The sequence below is a fragment of the Protopterus annectens genome, chromosome 6.part0, assembly GCF_019279795.1.
Source record: "Protopterus annectens isolate FY-2018-M chromosome 6.part0, PAN1.0, whole genome shotgun sequence".
NCBI lineage: Eukaryota > Metazoa > Chordata > Ceratodontiformes > Protopteridae > Protopterus > Protopterus annectens.
This window is the reverse complement of record NC_056737.1, coordinates 888,250,916-888,269,033: the sequence shown is the minus strand read 5'-3', so window position 1 is coordinate 888,269,033 and position 18,118 is coordinate 888,250,916. Positions and strand designations below refer to the sequence as shown.

The following is an 18,118-nucleotide window of genomic DNA, read 5'->3' as shown; positions in this document are numbered from 1 at the left end:
TTAAGAGACAAGCATGTGGGTCTGGTAGCCTAGGGGAGACCCAGACAGACTGCATACTTGTAGCTAGGACTGCTGAGGTGGTTACTTCAGGGAGTGACCTACGCTGTAGCAGTGAGACTGAATGTGAGCCACAGCTGCTTGTGGGTACTGATGTTCCCTTGGACAGGGTAACTGCAAAGGTAGATGTGAGTAGTAGTACCCAGGCTGACAGTGAGGCACCGCTGTCAGAGGATGCCAGATGTCCTGTGGAAGGAGAGCTGGGAAAGGTTACAAGGAGAGACTTGAGACAGGCTCAGCTCTCAGACCCTACATTGCAAGGCCTGAGGTAGGTAGCTAGGGAGGCACCTGATTCTCAAAGGAAGGGGGAATCTGTATACTGGAACAAAGGGTTACTGTACAGAGAGTGGACCCCTGAGTGAGGGCTACAAGATGAGAGAGTACAGCAGTTGGTAGTGCCTAGAGCTTACCATCTGGTGCTTCTAGCCATGGCCCATGATATTCCCTTTGCAGGTCATATGGGCATAAAACGTACAAAGATGTGTGTTATGCAAAGTTTCTATTGGCCTGGAATTTCCAGAGATGTAACAGGGTACTGCAGGACCTGTGAGCAGTGCAAAAAGGTAGGCAAGGAAGGAAACAAGGTGAGAGCTCCTTTGATGCCTTTGCCTGTGATTGAGGAGCCATTTCAGAGGGTAGCTATGGATATTGTGGGTCCTCTGAGTACCCCAAGTTCCACAGGAAAAAAGTATATCCTAGTGATTGCAGATTATGCTACACGATACCCTGAGGCAGTGGCTTTGTCCTCCATTGAGGCCAAGAAGGTGGCAAATGCTTTGGTAGAGATTTTCAGCAGGGTAGGTTTCCCAAAGGAAATACTGTCTGACAGAGGTGCCAATTTTATGTCAGACCTGCTGGCATGCCTGTGGAGGTCCTGTGGGGTGAAGCACATGAAAACAACCCCCTACAATCCCCAGACTAATGATCTTGCTGAGAGGTTAAACTCTACAATCAAGTCCATGCTACGGGCATTTGCAGATCAGTTTAAGAGGGATTGGGACAAATATTTGCCCCATCTGTTGTTTGCTTACAGAGAGGTTCCCCAGGAATCCACAGGTTTTTCACCCTTTGAGTTGCTGTATGGGCATAGGGTGAGGGGACCTCTAGATTTAATTTGAGATGAGTGGGAAGGTGAGTGTGAGTCTCACAAGGAGTCTGTTGTGGCATATGTCCTGAACCTAAGGACAAGGCTCAGGGAACTCATGGGCTTGGCCCAGGAGAACCTGGCAGAAGCCCAACAACTGAAAAAGGTGTGGTATGACAGGAATGTTCGAGCTAGAGAGTATGCTGTAGGGCAGCAGGTGATGGTTCTCATTACTGTCAGACACAACAAGTTGCAAGCAGCTTGGGAGGGACCCTACAAGGTGGTAAAAAAGGTAAGTGCTGTTAACTATATGGTAGAAGTGCTAGGCAGATGGCAGGGGCACAAACTGTACCATGTTAACATGATGAAACCTTATCATGATAGGGAGGCCCTTGTGCTGAGCATTTGCAGTGGATTGCAGGAGGAGTCTGAGGGAGATTTGGGGACTGATCTCAGTGAGGCTTGGGCTGACACCTCGGTGGAAGGGGTAGCAATGTCCCAACAGCTATCTCCTACCCAGGTTTGAGAAATCCAAGCAGTGTTGCAGGAGTTTGGGGGCATGTTCACCGGGAAACCAGGGAGCACCCACCTGGTGCAGCACTAGGTGGATACAGGACCCCAAAGGCCTGTCAGGCAGGCCCCTTATAGGGTGCCTGAGAGAGTCAAACAGACTCTGAGGGAAGAGGTACAGAAGGTGTTGGAACTAGCGGTGATTCAAGAGTCCAACAGTCCCTGGGCCTCACCAGTGGTGTTGGTGCCAAAGATGGATGGCAGCAACATGTTCTGTGTGGATTACAGGAGATTAAATAGTCACACAGAGTCGGATGCTTACCCCATGCCTAGGACAGATGAGGCCCTAGAGCAGCTGGGAGGGGCTAAGTATCTTACAACTATTGATCTTACCAAGGGTCACTGGCAGGTGCCCTTGACTCCCAGTGCTAGAGAGAAGTCAGCCTTTGTGACTCCTTTTGGCTTGTATGAGTTCACAAAGATGCCCTTTGGGATGAAGAATGCCCCAGTGACTTTCCAGAGGCTGGTAGATTATATCTTAGCAGGAACAGGAGGGTTTGCCCTTATTTACATGGATGGTATTGCTATCTACAGCCATTCCTGGCAAGAGCACCTTCAGCATGTCAGGGAGGTGCTGGGCAGACTACAGATGGCAGGGTTGACTATTAAGCTGAGTAGATGTCAGGTAGGTATGGCAAAGGTCTCCTACCTAGGACACAGAGTGGGGAGTGTAAGATAAGGCCAGAACATGCCAAAGTGGAAGCTATTCAGGCATGGCCTGCACCGGTTACCAAAAAGCAGATGAGGGCATTCTTAAGGACAGCAGGGTACTAGAGAGAGTTTGTTCCCAATTATAGTACCATAGCTGCTCCCCTCACATACTTGACAAGGAAGAACAGGCCAGATAAGGTAGCATGGACTCTAGCATGTGAGCAGGCATTTCTGAAGCTTAAGGAAGCTTTGGGAGGACCCCCTGTGTTAGCCAGTCCAGACTACAGCAAAGAATTTGTTGTGCAGGTGGATGCTTCAAACTATGGGGGGAAGGCTGTACTTAGCCAGATTTCATCAGAGGGAGAAGAGCACCCAGTGGTATATCTCAGTCCTAGGCTCCAACCCAGGGAGGAATGCTATGCAGTGGTATAAAAGGAATGTCTAGCCATAGTGTGGGCACTACAAAAAACTTCAGCCTTATCTGTATGGAAGAAAATTCACTGTGATGACAGATCACAACATGGTTAAACAGAGCCAGTCAGCAAAATACAAAGTTGCTAAGATGGAGTCTGGGGTTGCAAGCATATGATATGTCAGTGCAGCACCGCAGTGGAAGTAGCAATGCCGATGCAGGTGGGCTCTCAAGACAGGGAATGGGGTGAGGTACTCCCAGATAGACCCGACTCTCTCAAGCGACGTTTCTCAAGGGGCACTTGAAAAACTTGCTTGAGTTCCCTGGGGGTAAGAGATGTGACAACTGGGGAGAGATGAGCAAAGGCTGCCAACCTAGTTAAATAGAATTTAATATATAATTCTATCAACTGTATAAATAAATGTAAAATACAGGCTTGTGTTTTTAAATGTAAGAAAACACTGTGAAATGTGGAACTGCAAAATATGTGACAACATTGCACTCTACTGGCCCAGTGAAGCATGTTGTATCTTTTCATGTTAGAATTCAGCCTGAGGGCAGCTGGATACAGATTTCATGCCCATTATTTCATGGCTAACTTTTATGACTAGAATTTAGATGTGGAAGGTGCTTTATTGCTTTAGTTTCTGTTAGTATATACATGTGAAATATCTTCTACTGTTGTATGTTTCTGTGCAGGTGTTAGATTGCTAAATAATGCAGTTTGTGGTCTGAGAACTCAGACCAGGTGTTAAGATGATGCAATATGAATACTGGGAAAACCTAAGTGTCAAAAATGATGTAATTTTTGGAGGGCCTTAGAAACATTTTAATCTAGACATCTAACTTATCAGCACTCTGCTTATGCTCACATGTAAGTTTTAGCACTGTGATATCTTGTAGGAATAGTTAAAGCTAGTAAAGATTAATTAGGTATTTTTCTTTGAAACCAGACCTGTCCTACTGTATTATTTTAAGTTTCTGTGTGATCTGTGAACTCTTAGATATCTCTGTGGTATAGTAGTTTAGTCTTGTGTTTTAATTATTTATTATTAAATATTTTTACAACCTTCTACCTGTGGCTGCTTTGTGTAGAGATAAGCTCTAGAGTACATTGTATATTTATATAGAGTTTATTGTAATAGGCCACTCTGATAAGCCTTAGACTGTACAGTCACATTACCATTGGATATTAATATTGCACAGTAATAATTGGACACCCTTTTAAGGGCCTTTTAGTAGCTGATATTATTAACTGGGTGGTGGCAGTAATTACTACCGTATAGTCTGGGTAAAGGGGCACAGCTGTAGAATCTGTGTCAGCCTTTCCCAGGAGTGTCTGTGAAGTTATATAAATACGTATCTCAAAGTGTGCGTGTGTTGTGTCAGCTACTTGGGCAGGGACACAAAGCACTGGTTGGACAGAGAGTGTACTGGAGGTCTTAGCTTGCCCAGTTAGGCTGAGACCTGGACCCTATAGTTGTGCCAGTGGGGAGTCCTATTGGGGACCTGGTGAGCAAGGGAGCAGCCAGCCCCAGACTGACTGTGATCTCTGTGTGCACTTAAGGGAAATTGTACTTTACTGTGTGTATTGATTATCCTTTCCTCCTCTAGGAGACAACCTCCCTGGTGTTAGTGGTGAGGATTGAGGCTCCTTGATTGCTGGGCCAGGGCACGGTCGTCACACAAGCAATAGCTGCATCTTCAAAGGAGGATTATGTTAATACTTGCAGCATGAGATAATGTCCCAATGAGGAACTGGATCCCTGATCAGTGGCTGTAACAGAAAGGTTCTCCTCAGAAAGACTTTAGTGATTTTCAGGAATGCTAAGGAAGAGTCATTGTAACCCATGTGAAAATTAGAAATCACTGCCATTTGCACTTTGATAGCAGAATAACTACAGCCCCTATCAAACAGATCAACAAGAAATTTTAAGATGGATGGATGGATGGAATAGGTGCAGAGAAAGGCTCTATTCCTTTAGAAGTAGCCCAGGTCAAAAACCTTATCCACTTCTTATGGTGGACTTTCTTTGTAGACAACTTCTGGGAAGCTGAAATAATTTTAGCAACTGTTGTGGGGAGCCTGGTGCCTCTGGCTACTGCTAGAATGGGACAAACCATGTATTTAGCTTCATGGACATCTAATCCAGAACAGGCAGTCCATATAGGTGAGAAAGAAGATCTGGATAACAATCTAACATCCATAGTGCATGCTGAAGTAGAGGCCATAGGAAGGGGAACCATGTCTGTTATGGGCAAAAGAAGACAATAAGGATCATCTTGGCCTTGCTCTGTCTTGCTTTCTGTATAAATTTGTTCATCAATGGGAGAGGTGAAAAGGTATAAAGAAGGCCCAGGGGCCAATTGTGGACCACAGCATCCCTCAGTGATTGACCCTGTGTAGGGATTAGGGCAAAATAACTGCTGTGCTTTTTGAAATGGGAGGCAAACAGGTCATAGCAAGGTTGGCACAGTGGCTGAAAATCATGGTTGCCACTGTTTGACTGAGGGACCACTCATGAGGTGTCAATATGGTCTTTCTTAATTTGTCTGCTAGTATATTGGCTGATCCTGGGATATGCATTGCTATGAAAAAGCATTGTGAAGACATCACCCATTTTCAAACTCTTGTGGCCTCTTGACATAAGGAATAAGAGTGGGTTCCTCCTTTCTTGTTGATGTACCATACTGCTGCCATGTTGTCCAAGGGTATGGCAATCACAGCCTTGGGGAGAGTATCCTGAAAAGCTTGCAATGCTAGGAGGACTGCTCTCATCTCTAAGATATTGATGTGAATGCTGGCCTCTGTTTGTGACAAAGTACCTTGGACCATCCTCCCTCTGTAATGTCCTCCACCCTAACAGGGAGGTGTCCATGGTTACTAGTGCTTTGGAGTTTCTGGGTGGAAAGGGCACCCTTCAATAACTGATAGAGATGTTATCCACCATGCCACATGTTGTTGCAGCCTTGTATAATCTGTATCTTTCTATGTAAAAGATGAATATCCTGGGATCAGTATACTGCTATGGTCCACTGAAGCACTCTCACATAGTACTCAGAATCAAAGAAGCCATAAGCCCCAAAAGATATACGATTAGCCTCAATGATGGGGAAGGATGATGGAAGTACCCGACTCACTACTAGAAGGAATAAACAGACCCGATGGGGGTGAAGGCCTACAATTTTCAAAGATGTATTGAGGTGGCATCTGAAAAAGTCTGTTTGTTGTGCTGGAACCAGTTGATATTTCTTAAGGTTTACAGTAATTCCTAAAGCCAGTAACAGTTGGAGCGCTAGATCCGGGTGACATTTGAGAAGATGCTTGGAAGTAGCAGTTAGGAGACAATTGTCCAGACAGAGGAAAACTTAGATCACAAGCAGATGCAGATGCATTGCTACCACTGCCATTATATTGGTGAACACCCTAGGGCTTTGGTGAGACTAAATGGCAGATGTCTGAAATGAAAGTGTCTGGATCCCAGCCAGAAGTGGAGAAATTTCCTGGAGTGCTTTTCTATATTCATGTGATAGTAAGCATCCAGGAAATGTATAGAGTACATTAAATCATCCTTCCTCAACTGGAGAAGAATAAACTGAACCACGACCATCCAGAATTTCATCTGCTTTACAAACTAATTGAGATGATGTACAGCCAAAATTGGTCTCGGGTCCCCTGCCTTTTTTGGCACTAAAAAGAATCTTGAATAGACTCCAAGCCCTAACTAGTCTTGAGGGACCAGCTGGATGACTCTTTTATTTCTAGCAGCTTGGCTATCTCTAGTAGTGCTGTTTCCCACTAACTGAGTGCAACATCAGGGACTTTGTTCTAAGATGAAAGGAAAAATGGAATGGAATAGCCTCTGGATATTATCTTTAACACCCTATAATCTGTTGTAATGCTTTGCCAGGCTTGTGGGTGTAGAGATAACCTTCCCTAACTGTCTCCAGAGTGCAGCAGTTGGGCAATCCTTCAAGGACACTGGAAGGGCTTGTCAGAAAAGGGACCATGGAAGCCTTGATTATGCAGTCTGTCCCTGCCCCTCAGGTGATGTCAATTAAAGTTACCTCCCTCTCCACCATGAGGAGGCCTATCAGCCAGAGAGTCATGGTAAGGACTCAGTGACTACCGAAATCACAGCCAGACCTCCGATTCCTGGAAAAGGATCTTTCAGGGGTGGAAAAATGGATGCCAACTGTAGAGAGATCTTAGCATCTTATTGCCTCCTGGTTAAAGTGTCTTTGACTTTGGATCCCAAAATGTTGATCCATCATATAGGGCATTAATAAAGAACATCTTGAAACTTTCCACAAAGTTACAAAGATGCATCCAGTCATATTGGCACATAGTGATGCCAGTACTGGCTGCTCTGGCAATGCCACTGGCTGCATTACATAACAAACGCATTGCAATATTGGAAGTCAATGGAAGGGCAGTCAGTTGGGAGTCCACAGTCTTTTGGACATCAACAGGAAAGTCACCTGAAATTTAAAAAGTTCCTTAATTAAATCTCTCTGAAACCATGTCAAATGAGTCTAGTAATTCAGTGACCTAAGATCAAAGATTGCTGAGGCATAAATCTGCTTCCCCATCACCTTGTACTCCTTGTTAGGAGGATGAATAGAGGAGCTTTCTTCTGAAAGTTCTTTCTTCATGGCTGCTGCTACCACCATCGCATTTACTGGAGGACCTTTGTTCAAATGTTTCCTGTTTTTAGGGTCTTGCAGAACCTTGTCTGTTTTTTTAGGGATAGATTCCACCATGTCAGGATTCTTCCATGCCATTGTGTCATGAGGTTGATGGTCAGTGGGTGGTAACACCCAGGATGAAGTTGGGCTGGAACCAAAACCTTCCAAGAAAAAGACTCATCAGGAGAGCAAGATCTTGGGTGGACTGTCCCCCCTCTTTGTTTCATCAATTCTAGGCTCTCACCAAAATTTATCTCTTCAGAGGGAGATCGGAGAGAACCTTCACCCTCACTGAACTCTATGCCTTCTGTGACAGACATTGGGGTTGAGTCTATGTGCTTCCATTTGCATGTCTGTTTCTTGAGAACTCAGAAGGCTCAGAATCAAACTGGAAGCTGATGTAGCAGGCGGCTTGGGTAGCTTGTAATTCCAAATGTCCCTGTCTGACAGGAAGATGGGAATAATAATAATAATAAGAAGGAAAGTCCTGTTGGGTATGTGGAACCAAACTAGCCGGGCATGTTTTCTCCTTAGGTAATTCTAGACCCTATGAAAAGCCTCAAAGGCCAAAGCTGCAATCGACTCTAAAAATTTGCTCCTATCCATAGACGAAAAAGATTTCTTGGATCTGTGCTGTTGACAGTCAATGCTCCTAGGGGTAGGGACAATTCTGATACTCTTGGTGCTGACTTGTGCCTACAGGCCTCAGCACTGATGCTTAATCTCCGAGTCATTTCTCCAACCAACAGCTATGGACTCAAGGGGGAAAGGATGTAGTCAGGGTCAAAGTGACCAAGACTGTCGAAGGTGACTAAGACTCCATGGTACAAGATGTAACCAAGGGAAGTGGTGTTGACATGGGATGAACTAGCACCAGAGAAGCAAGTGATGAATAAGTCAGGCCAATGCTCAGTGCGCTTGCAGCCGATAGTACTGAGAAAACCCCAAGCTTGGTGTGTGTCTGAAACTTCATCATCATCATATCAACATTGTGCTCCATGAAGCTCTGAGATGAATGAGTGGATGATGCCACTGGACATGTATAGGAATAGTGCTTCCCTTGGAGAACAGATGAATGCAGCCTCGGGCTGACTGGTTCCAGTGAGAAATGGGCCTGAGGAGAGGCAGATCATCATTGCAGAACTGTCAGTTTCGATATGCATGCAGCCTTTGTGTTGGGACCGACTAATACAGTCGGTTCTGGTGATCTTTTGCAGAAAAGCTCTGTCTTTTCCAGTGTGGCTTTCCTTTTTTCCTTGCCTGATTCCTCGGTTTCCTCCTTGTCTTTATCCTTTGATTTACCCTTATCTGCCTTCTTAGCAGAGGTCACAGATAAAAGCTCAGCTAAAGTGGATGCCCTTGTCTATGGGGGAGTTAAACTTTAATGACCTCCTTGCATGTAAGCCCTAGAACTAAAACTTTAAATAAGTGGCAGTCTAAGTCCAAAAAGGCAGCACCCAAACAGTGGATACACATGAGATGAGGGTTTTGAGGGGGCATCTTGTGCCCGCACTGACTAAATTTTTTAAAGCTCCGTGAATCCAACATTATTCAGATAAAACTCCCTTTATGAAGGATTACAATATACTACAAGAATATCTACCAAAAACTCCTAGCTACTACCTCAATATCTAAGAGAATAACACAGCAAACCACACTGATTAACACTAACACTAACTATGGCTAATATAACAAGTGTACTATAACAACACTATGAAAAATGAACTATCTAAATCTAAATCTACAACTGTACCTAAGTAAAGATAATTTTTACTATAAAATTCTTATCTAAATGGGATAAGCCAAGAAACTGTAAAAGAAATAATCTATTAAGAGAAATCTAAAGTCTCAGTAAGGGGAAGAGGAAAATAATTCACAAATCCAAAAAGGATACAATGATTCAACAAACAGCCCTCACACTCATGTCTGGTAGCTTCAGATGACAAATGAAATCTGAGGTACTAGAGTAGAGTACAGGGGATTATGGGTTAGGAAGTATCATAGCCCTAGTACTGCAAAAGCTTCAAAGTCAGTGCCAATGTCAGATCCCTTCATATCCATCAACCATACATTGAACTGGACAAAATTAGACAGCACTGGATCATGTTTTACAGTAAATGTGATTTTAACACTTTCAATGTTGCTTATAATAATTTGAGAGAGCAACTAAGAATGCTGCATGAGGAAGATTTTCTAGATGCCAAGCTTTTTGACTTTTTGGTCATACCCCACCCAAAAGTACTTAGCTTCTTTGGGATCCCAAAACCCCATGAGAATATCTCTGATCCTCCATACAGACCAGTAGTGACAACTGGTGATTTCATAACTAAGACAATATCCACCTACCTTGTCTCCCATATAAAACCAATGGCAGAGGCCAATGAATCTTTTATTTTAAATTCTCTAGATTTTCTGGATAAAATTAGATATAGTCTGGTTAACAATTCCACAATCCTGGTCACAATAGATGTAGAAGTACTTTATGCAGCATATCCACAAAGCTATTGTACTGAAGCTGTAACAGAGGCATATGAAAAGGACAGGAATGTATTATCAGGAGGGACAGAAGTTCTAGGAATGTTACTGGATCTAACCTTTGAGAACATCTACTTCATGATTAATGACAAATTTTATAAGCAAACTACTGTAATACCTATGGGGGGGTAGCCATGGCCCCAAGCCTGGCCTGTGTGGCTCTTCAAAAATGGGAGGAGGAAGAGGAGGCAGTGCATCAAAGCCCATATTTTGCATCGATGAAATGCTATCTCCATTTCACAGACAACATCTTTATAATCAGGGAGAGAGATGAAGCCACAATAAATTACTTTTACAGCCATATTAGTAATTCCACTAGATTCCTAAGATTCACAGACTCTCACAGCAAGTCCTCAGTCAGCATTTTAGAAATAACCATATCTAAGGACACTGAAAACAAATGCCTCTCCAGTAGCACGTTCAGAAAACCAACCAGGGATAATATGCTGTTGCACAGTGAAACCATGCATCCCCAGGTCACTAATAGAAATAAAATCTCATGGAATGAGCATTTTATGTGTCTCTAAAGAGCTTACAGATTTCATCACAAATGTAATCAGCCTATACCAAGACTTCCTGGCTATAGAGTACATCAATAGGTCAACTGAATCCCATCATCATCCCCAACCTCATCACATCTTTAGAGGAGACAGAGGACCCCATTTTGACAGACCCCCAAGGCTCAACAGAAACCAACACCAGGATCCACAGGAGGACAAAGGAAAAATAAGCATGGCACTAACTTTTACAGTAGAGTACAAAACAATCAGAAAGATCATGACTGACAACTGGATGGTGATTATAGACAATAAATAACTGAAGAAACTCCTAGGACCTCAACCTTGTCTTGGTTTCAAGAAAGCTAGGAACATTAGGGACTGAGTAGAGTGCAAATTCAGACCTGAGGAGGACAACAGAGGAACTTACCCCTGTGGCCACCTTTTCACACTTACTGCAAATACATGAACAATAAGACCTACTTTTGCTTAGTACTCAGGAAAAAAATCAACAGCACTTGTTCTGGTAAATGAAACACTGCTTTTGTGATATACAATGCACAGTATAATGGCTGCAGCTGGTTTTACATAGGGAAAACTATGAACAAGTTGAAAATCAGGATGGCACACCACCTGTCTGACATCAGACTCCAGATCCTCAAAAAACAACTAGCAAAGCACTGCTGTGATTTCTCAGAGCATAGAGGTTTCTACTTCCATGTTTTGGACAAGCTCACTATGGGTACACTCAATGGAAACAAAAATGCCATCCTTGAAAAAATGGAGCTAGGCTAGCAGATCAGGCTGGACACCCACCACCACCCTGGTCTAAACGCAATCATTTCCATTAAAAGTGTGATTGCACTCAGGAAATGAAACCATAAATCATACAGCGAAAATACCTGTACCATATAACCCAGGATTTGGACAGAAAGTGTTAATTAACTAACTATTGCTCTTAATATGAAAAAGCCAATCAAGAAATTAGATCTGTAGATCACTGGATCCACCTTGGTATGGTTTATCTGGTAAACTAGTAACACAGGAAACAAGCCACCCTGTGTCCAAATCCGGTAACTTTCAGGAGTTTGAAAATGCTTTTTACCTTGTGACATGTACAAACTTAAACAGTAGCTTTCAGTTATTTGAAATATTTTCTACTATTCATTTCAGAATTAGGCTTTTTTTCTACTGTTAGTAGTGAGAAAAGGGGGCTAAACACTAGTCTCCTAGTTTGATTGACAGCCTATACTCATACTGATTACATCAGCCTCTTTCATCATCTAACCCAGCCCTAGGCCTCATGTTACCACACCCTGTTTGTTAGTAGATTGGCTAACTGCCCTTCCACCTAATCCTTCCCAATTTCCAGCCCTTTATCTAACCAGGCACAGAGTTAGCCCTCTTTTGCACTGACTTCACCACCTGGAACTTGAAGACAGGAAGAATCTGAACAGAAGAGCCCTCATTAACTGCTAGACCCAGAAAGAGGCTTGATAGTGAAGACCCCAGACTATGCTCTGACAACAGGAACATTCTCCCTCTCACTGTAGATACCCCACAGCAAGCCACCTTGCCTGAAATTAACACACTTTCTGCAATTTGCAGTATAATGAAAACTGTTGTCACGTGCCCCCACTCCATATTACAGTATTTTTCATACCATAGGCACATTTTATTAAAGGTTTTATATACTCTGTAGTTCACCACTTGGTGAATTTTTATTCCATGAGTGCAAAAAGCCTATACAAAAGGTTCTGAGGTCTCAAAATTTACTAACATTTTTCCTCCCACTGGTGGAAATCCATGAGCTCTGTAAAAATCAGAACTGTGACTTGTTTCCACTGTAAGCTAGTTCTCAGGATGCATGTATTGTTCAAAAAATGGGAGTCATCTAGTGAGGCCCTGAGTGACTACCTCCACTGCATATAAAAAGGTCTGTCTTTATCAGGAAGAAGAATGGGGACAGATCACATTAATCATGTATATTAGCCTCTTATAAGCAGGCACTGTAAACCTTTTTGCCAAACAAGAGAAAACTAGTCTTTCATGATGTATTTCCTGAGATATGGACCCTGTAAAAGTGGGTACAGCCTCTCATATTACATGGGATACAATCGTTGATAAGGACAAGTCACACTGTAAAAAAGTTCTGTGGTAAAGCTTTCTTAATTTGTTTCATATAATATAAACCCTACAAAGGTAGACACAGCCTCTCACATTACATGTGATACAAAACAGGCCAATAAAGTCTGGTGATAGTCTCATAAAAGGAAATGAGCAAAGTACAAACCACTCTATTAGATGGATCTGATGAAGCTCGGGCAATAAAGTCTGGTGATAGTCTCATAAAAGCAAATGATCAAAGTACAAACCACTCTATAAACCACTGTATTAGATGGATCTGATAAAGCTCGGGCAAAAGTGTTTTCTTAAACATAGTTAACTAAGAATAATGTTCCACAGGCTGCAGAGGAATTTTCAAATAAGGAACTGAACTCTAAGTTGGAATTAGCTCCTTGTTTTTCCATCTCCTAGATTTTCCTCCAGTCATTTCCTCTGGACCCTGTCACTATAGTCTGTAACTGCCTTTAAACAACTGACTTGTTGAATGTAATGTATTAGAACAAGAACTCTTGTTCATCTACTTACTGAACTAAATAAACTACTTGAAACTTCAAACAGGCATCTTTATTCCTCCAAGATGGAGGGTCACAGAGTCTCCAAGATCTGCTAGTCAGTTTGTATAAATGTCTCACAGTGCCCTTTGATAATAACATTATTAGCAATAGCAAGGAAGCTAGTTATTTCCAAACAGGAAAATTAAACTTTGCTGCGTTTTATTCAGTGTCTCAGATTAACCACTGTTGTTTGCTAAAAAATAAATGAATGTTATTTCTCTATGATCAAATGGTAAAAAAAAATAATAATTTCAAATTTTGGTTCATGTTAAAATTGTTGGAGTAACATATTTAAAGCTATCAGCAATATTTTGTGAAATGTATATTGAGCATTTCTGCAAATAACAGGGGGGTTATTTGAAACCAAATAATTTCAGATACATCTGCCTGACAAATATTATATATAAAATCATAGAAGGAATAACAACACAACATATCTAAAATAACACAAGGAACTTGCTTCAGTTCGACACAGAACAGTATGGATCTCTTATGGTGAAAGTTTGTCCCTTGAGTGTTATGGCATACTTTGAAGATGTACCAGTAGCACATGATAAATGCCACACAATGTATACTGCATACTTCACCTTACCTAGGCATTCAACACAACCCCACTAAAAGAAATAATTTACAAATTAATTGCACTAAATAATAATTCATATACCATTCAATGACTAAGACACTGGTTAAGCCAAGAGAACTTAACATGTCAAGTTGGGGAGTTACCTGTGTATCCTGACAGGGGTTAGCAGTGGCTTTATTGGGGCTATTTCTTTTTGGACTATTTTTAGATTTAGAAGTGTGAAATAGACTGGGGATGATCAGATATGCAAACTGGATAAAATCACTTCCAGAAAAGATGCAGACGTTCTCCATGATACTCTACAAAAATACAAATCTGGTGCAGTTATAATAACCTTACCTTAAACATTTTAACATTGGGTCCTAAGTCATCTTCACACCACAGTAAAAAGAATTAATTGTGGATGCCACTATAACTTAGTTTTAATGAATCTTTTTTATTTTAAAATTGTTTTAAAACAGATATTAAAATTAAAAAAAAATAAATCTCTTCCTTTTGCACTCCAGTGGGGTAATATCTTGGCTAATACAGTAAACATAGTAGTCAGAAAATGACTCTGCAGCAGTCTACTAACATGAATGTGGAATTGAACCTGGAAGTGAAAAGTCATACAATTCATTAGCATGACTTTTCAGCTGCACCCTTTTAGCACAGTAATAGAACATGGTACCCAGTTCATGTTCAGTTCATTACACCCCGAAATATGAGATCTGATCTCATTGCCTTCTTTGCAATCTCAAGTCATTTGAATAGAGACTGCCAAAAGCAGCAGATTCTCTGAGATTTATTTACAGTTAGTTCTTGCAAGAACAGTTTATCATCTTATACTGGCAGAAACCAGATATATTTATGGACACTGATAACAGAACATACTATGCACAACACATTTCAGTCTTCCTTCCTTCATCCCTTTCTTCTTTTTTTTCTATCTTTTGATCTTTCTTTCTAATTTATTACAGAGACCAGACTGTAGTAGGGTACTAATAGTAGCAAGTAAAAATGTATTACTTTGGCCACTATTTATTCCACTTTTAGCAATCACACATGCCTGGGCAGATACAGTTTATGGACGAAACCAAAAGACATTTATTTGTAAGTGATCATTACCATAGATTGATTGGTTGGGGGGGTACTGCACACCCTAACAACTTTGAAATACATTACTATGAACAACTGTTCTTTCACTTTCATCATAATTTAGCAAAACAGGAATGCAGAGAAGGTTTTTATATTTAGCGGTTAGGGAGGCATGTTTTTTTTTTTTTTGTGAAAGCACAAGGCAGTCCCATGATGTGGCATGATTGTCCATACTGTCAAGTGTGCCTTTCACAATTTTTTTACAACCACACGTCAAATAATATCAGAAATGTACACTGAAAGTAGTCATTTTGTTTTGGAGGGGCTATGAGTGAAAGCAGAGGGCAACTGCATGATCCAAGTAAAACAATCGCATTAATATAGCTTGTTTGGAGTGTAGCGTAGGCTCTGACAGCAAAGCTGAAATGTATTACTGGGGTCATTGTTTGTTTTACTTTACCCATAATCAAATACCAAGGTGAACACAAAAGTTGGTTATCTTCTGGAAAAAGGAATGAAGAGGCATGCTGTAAGTAAAAGCACAGGACAGTTAAATGATCATTGTTTAATAAAATGATATAGCCTGTTTTATGGCAATGTATGTGTTTGACTACAGCAAGTTGAAATATGTTTAATTTTCATCTCAGTTTTGAGAACTCCAGTCCAGATTTGGATGCTTCCAATCCATGTTTTCAGCAGAGACAACATGATTTCACCTCACTTCCTGTTGCATTTCCAATTAATGTGAATGTTCTAGTGGCTTCCACACAGAGAGAAGGAGCTAGGCCTGGCAGTGGCATGGTGGGATAGAGTTTGAGGAATTTTTCATCAGGACGTGGAATGGACCAACCATATGATGTGGATGTTACAATGGACCGATGGGCTGATTTTGATTTTAACCAGTGGCTTGCTCGAGTGGATTTTAATCAGACGATTAATATGACTGATGGTGATATATCCTATCAAGGTATGTGCCACAAACTAAAGGACAAACTGTTAAAATATAAATCCCTTATTGCAAAAAATTGGTATTTGCAGGAATGTTTAGCATGGGAGGAGGTTCCAAAGGGACTGAGCGTTAACAAGTTTCCAAACAATGTGGATGCTGGGTCAGACTTTCATAAGGAACTAATAGACATTTTAAATTATTGTGACTTAGCCATTATTCGGGCCATTTTATTTATTATTTTATTTTTATTTATTTTACATTTGTTGACCAGGAGTGTCCGGCTCAGCTATTGCCCTTTTTCAGGGGAGGCCCGGGGAAAAAACTCCAAAGATATACAATGTAATAAAAATAGCAATACAGACACATCTCCATACAAATAGCAATAGAGAATTTTGGTAGTTAAAATACGTAAACTACATACATGTATATTGTTGACAGATAAAACAGTACTATAAACAAAAAGGAGAATGTTAGAAAAGCAGAATAAGTTGTATGTTTTGGTTTAAAATGAGAGCTGAGTAAATATAAGGTTTTGTATGCAGAGTAGCAGAAACTTAAAAGGTTACATAAGAATTTCAGGGAGCAGAGTATAGAAGAAGTTTGGAGGTTGCATAGGAAGCATAGGATGAAGTAGTTAATGGTAAGTTTTAGTAAGTTAGTTTGACTATACTATAAAGGTAGGTAATAATCGAGGAGGGTAAGTACAATGGCAGGATCAGTGTTTTTAAAGTGGTCTTTGGTTGCTAGCTTAAATTGTTTGGGGTGAGTCAGGGTCCTTATTTCTAGTGGGAGTTTGTTCTATGCAATAGAGGGATGGTAGCTATATAAGTTCCACCTTGTGTTGGATTTGGGTTTATGGATTTTTAGTAGGTCTTGGGCTGAGCTTCAGAGAAGTCTGGTAGGGGAGTAGTGAGCAATGAGAGAAGATAGACTTGGGCAGAAATCAGGCTGATATAGGACAGAGTGTATGATTTGGATTTGAGATTATAGGAACAGGTGAGGTAATTCGGGCCAGTTCAGGTATTTTAGGGAGCGACAGTGGTGAGATGTATATGTTTGTTGAGCTGCAAATCTAGCTATTTTGTGGTTGGTTGATTCTAATTTGGTAAGTAGGGAGGAGTTCAGATTTGTGAGTATATGGGAACAATAGGTTAAGCATGGTAGAAGGCAGGTATGGGTAAGAGAACTCTTAGTTTCAGTAGTTAGGAATTTGCAGTTCCTGTACAGTAGTCCTAGCTTTTAGTGGGTTTTTTTGATACAATTGTTAATCTGAAGATTGAATTTTAGTTGGTCATCAATGGCAATGCCAAGGAGTTTTGTACTAGTTTCACCTTCTATAGGAATATTTTTTAGGGACCTTATGGAGAAGGAAAGTTTAATGTTGTTTACAAATTTAGGTAAAAAGAGTAGCAATTTTGTTTCCTTAGTGTTGAGGATGAGCTGATTATTAGTGAGCCATGTCTCTACTGAGTTGAAAGATGTCTGGGTATTTGTTAGGTGTTCTAAGGGGGAATTAGCAATAGTTATGACTGTTGAGTCTTCTGCGAACTAGACAATGTTAAATTGAGGGCAAGAGGAGTGGAGTGAGTTGGAGAAGATATTCAAGAGTAGAGGTCCAAGAATGGAACCTTGGGGAACACCTGATCTTACTGAGAGAGGGGTAGATAGTGCTGAGTCCCATCATACTGACTGCAGCCTATCAGACAGATAGCTAGAGAACCATGCAACTGCATCAGGGGAGAAGTTTAGGTCTACATGTTTACTAAGTAGCAGAGTGTGTGAGATAGTGTCAAAAGCTTTAGGAAGGTCAAGGAATAGACAGGATGAGAGTTTGTGATCATCTTTAGCAAGGGCTAAGGTGTTGAGAAATGATAGAAGAGCTGTGGTTGTACTATGCTTAGGACGGACGCCATGCTGTGTTGGAGTGGGAACTTTTTCTTGTAAGAGATAATGCATGACTTGTTTGTGTATACATTTCTCAAGGATTTTGGTGAGGATAGCGACAGGTCTGAAATTAGATATTTCTGTAGAGTTACCTCCTTTATGAATAGGAAGCATGCAAAACTGTTTCCAGATAGCAGGAACTTTAGACTCAGAGATGGAGACTCATAGACTCATTGTTAAAAATAATGAGAATACTATTAATGAACTGCATAAGGACATGTTGAATTTAAATAAATGTATTCAGGATGATTTAATGTTTAGTATGAATGACCATAAGTACAAATATTTTGTTATTTTTAAGGATGTGGATAAAACTGTTGAAAAAAATTAAGATTAGGAAATTATCTAAGTTAGAAACGGACTACAAGGATTAAAGGGAAGGCAAAGCC

At 41.0% G+C, this 18,118-nt stretch overlaps 1 protein-coding gene across 1 annotated transcript in view; it reads right to left on the bottom strand.

Moving 5' to 3' along the window:
- KCNH5 (potassium voltage-gated channel subfamily H member 5) overlaps nt 1-18,118 on the bottom strand; it is a 2,144,936-nt gene that overhangs the window by 814,064 nt on the left and 1,312,754 nt on the right.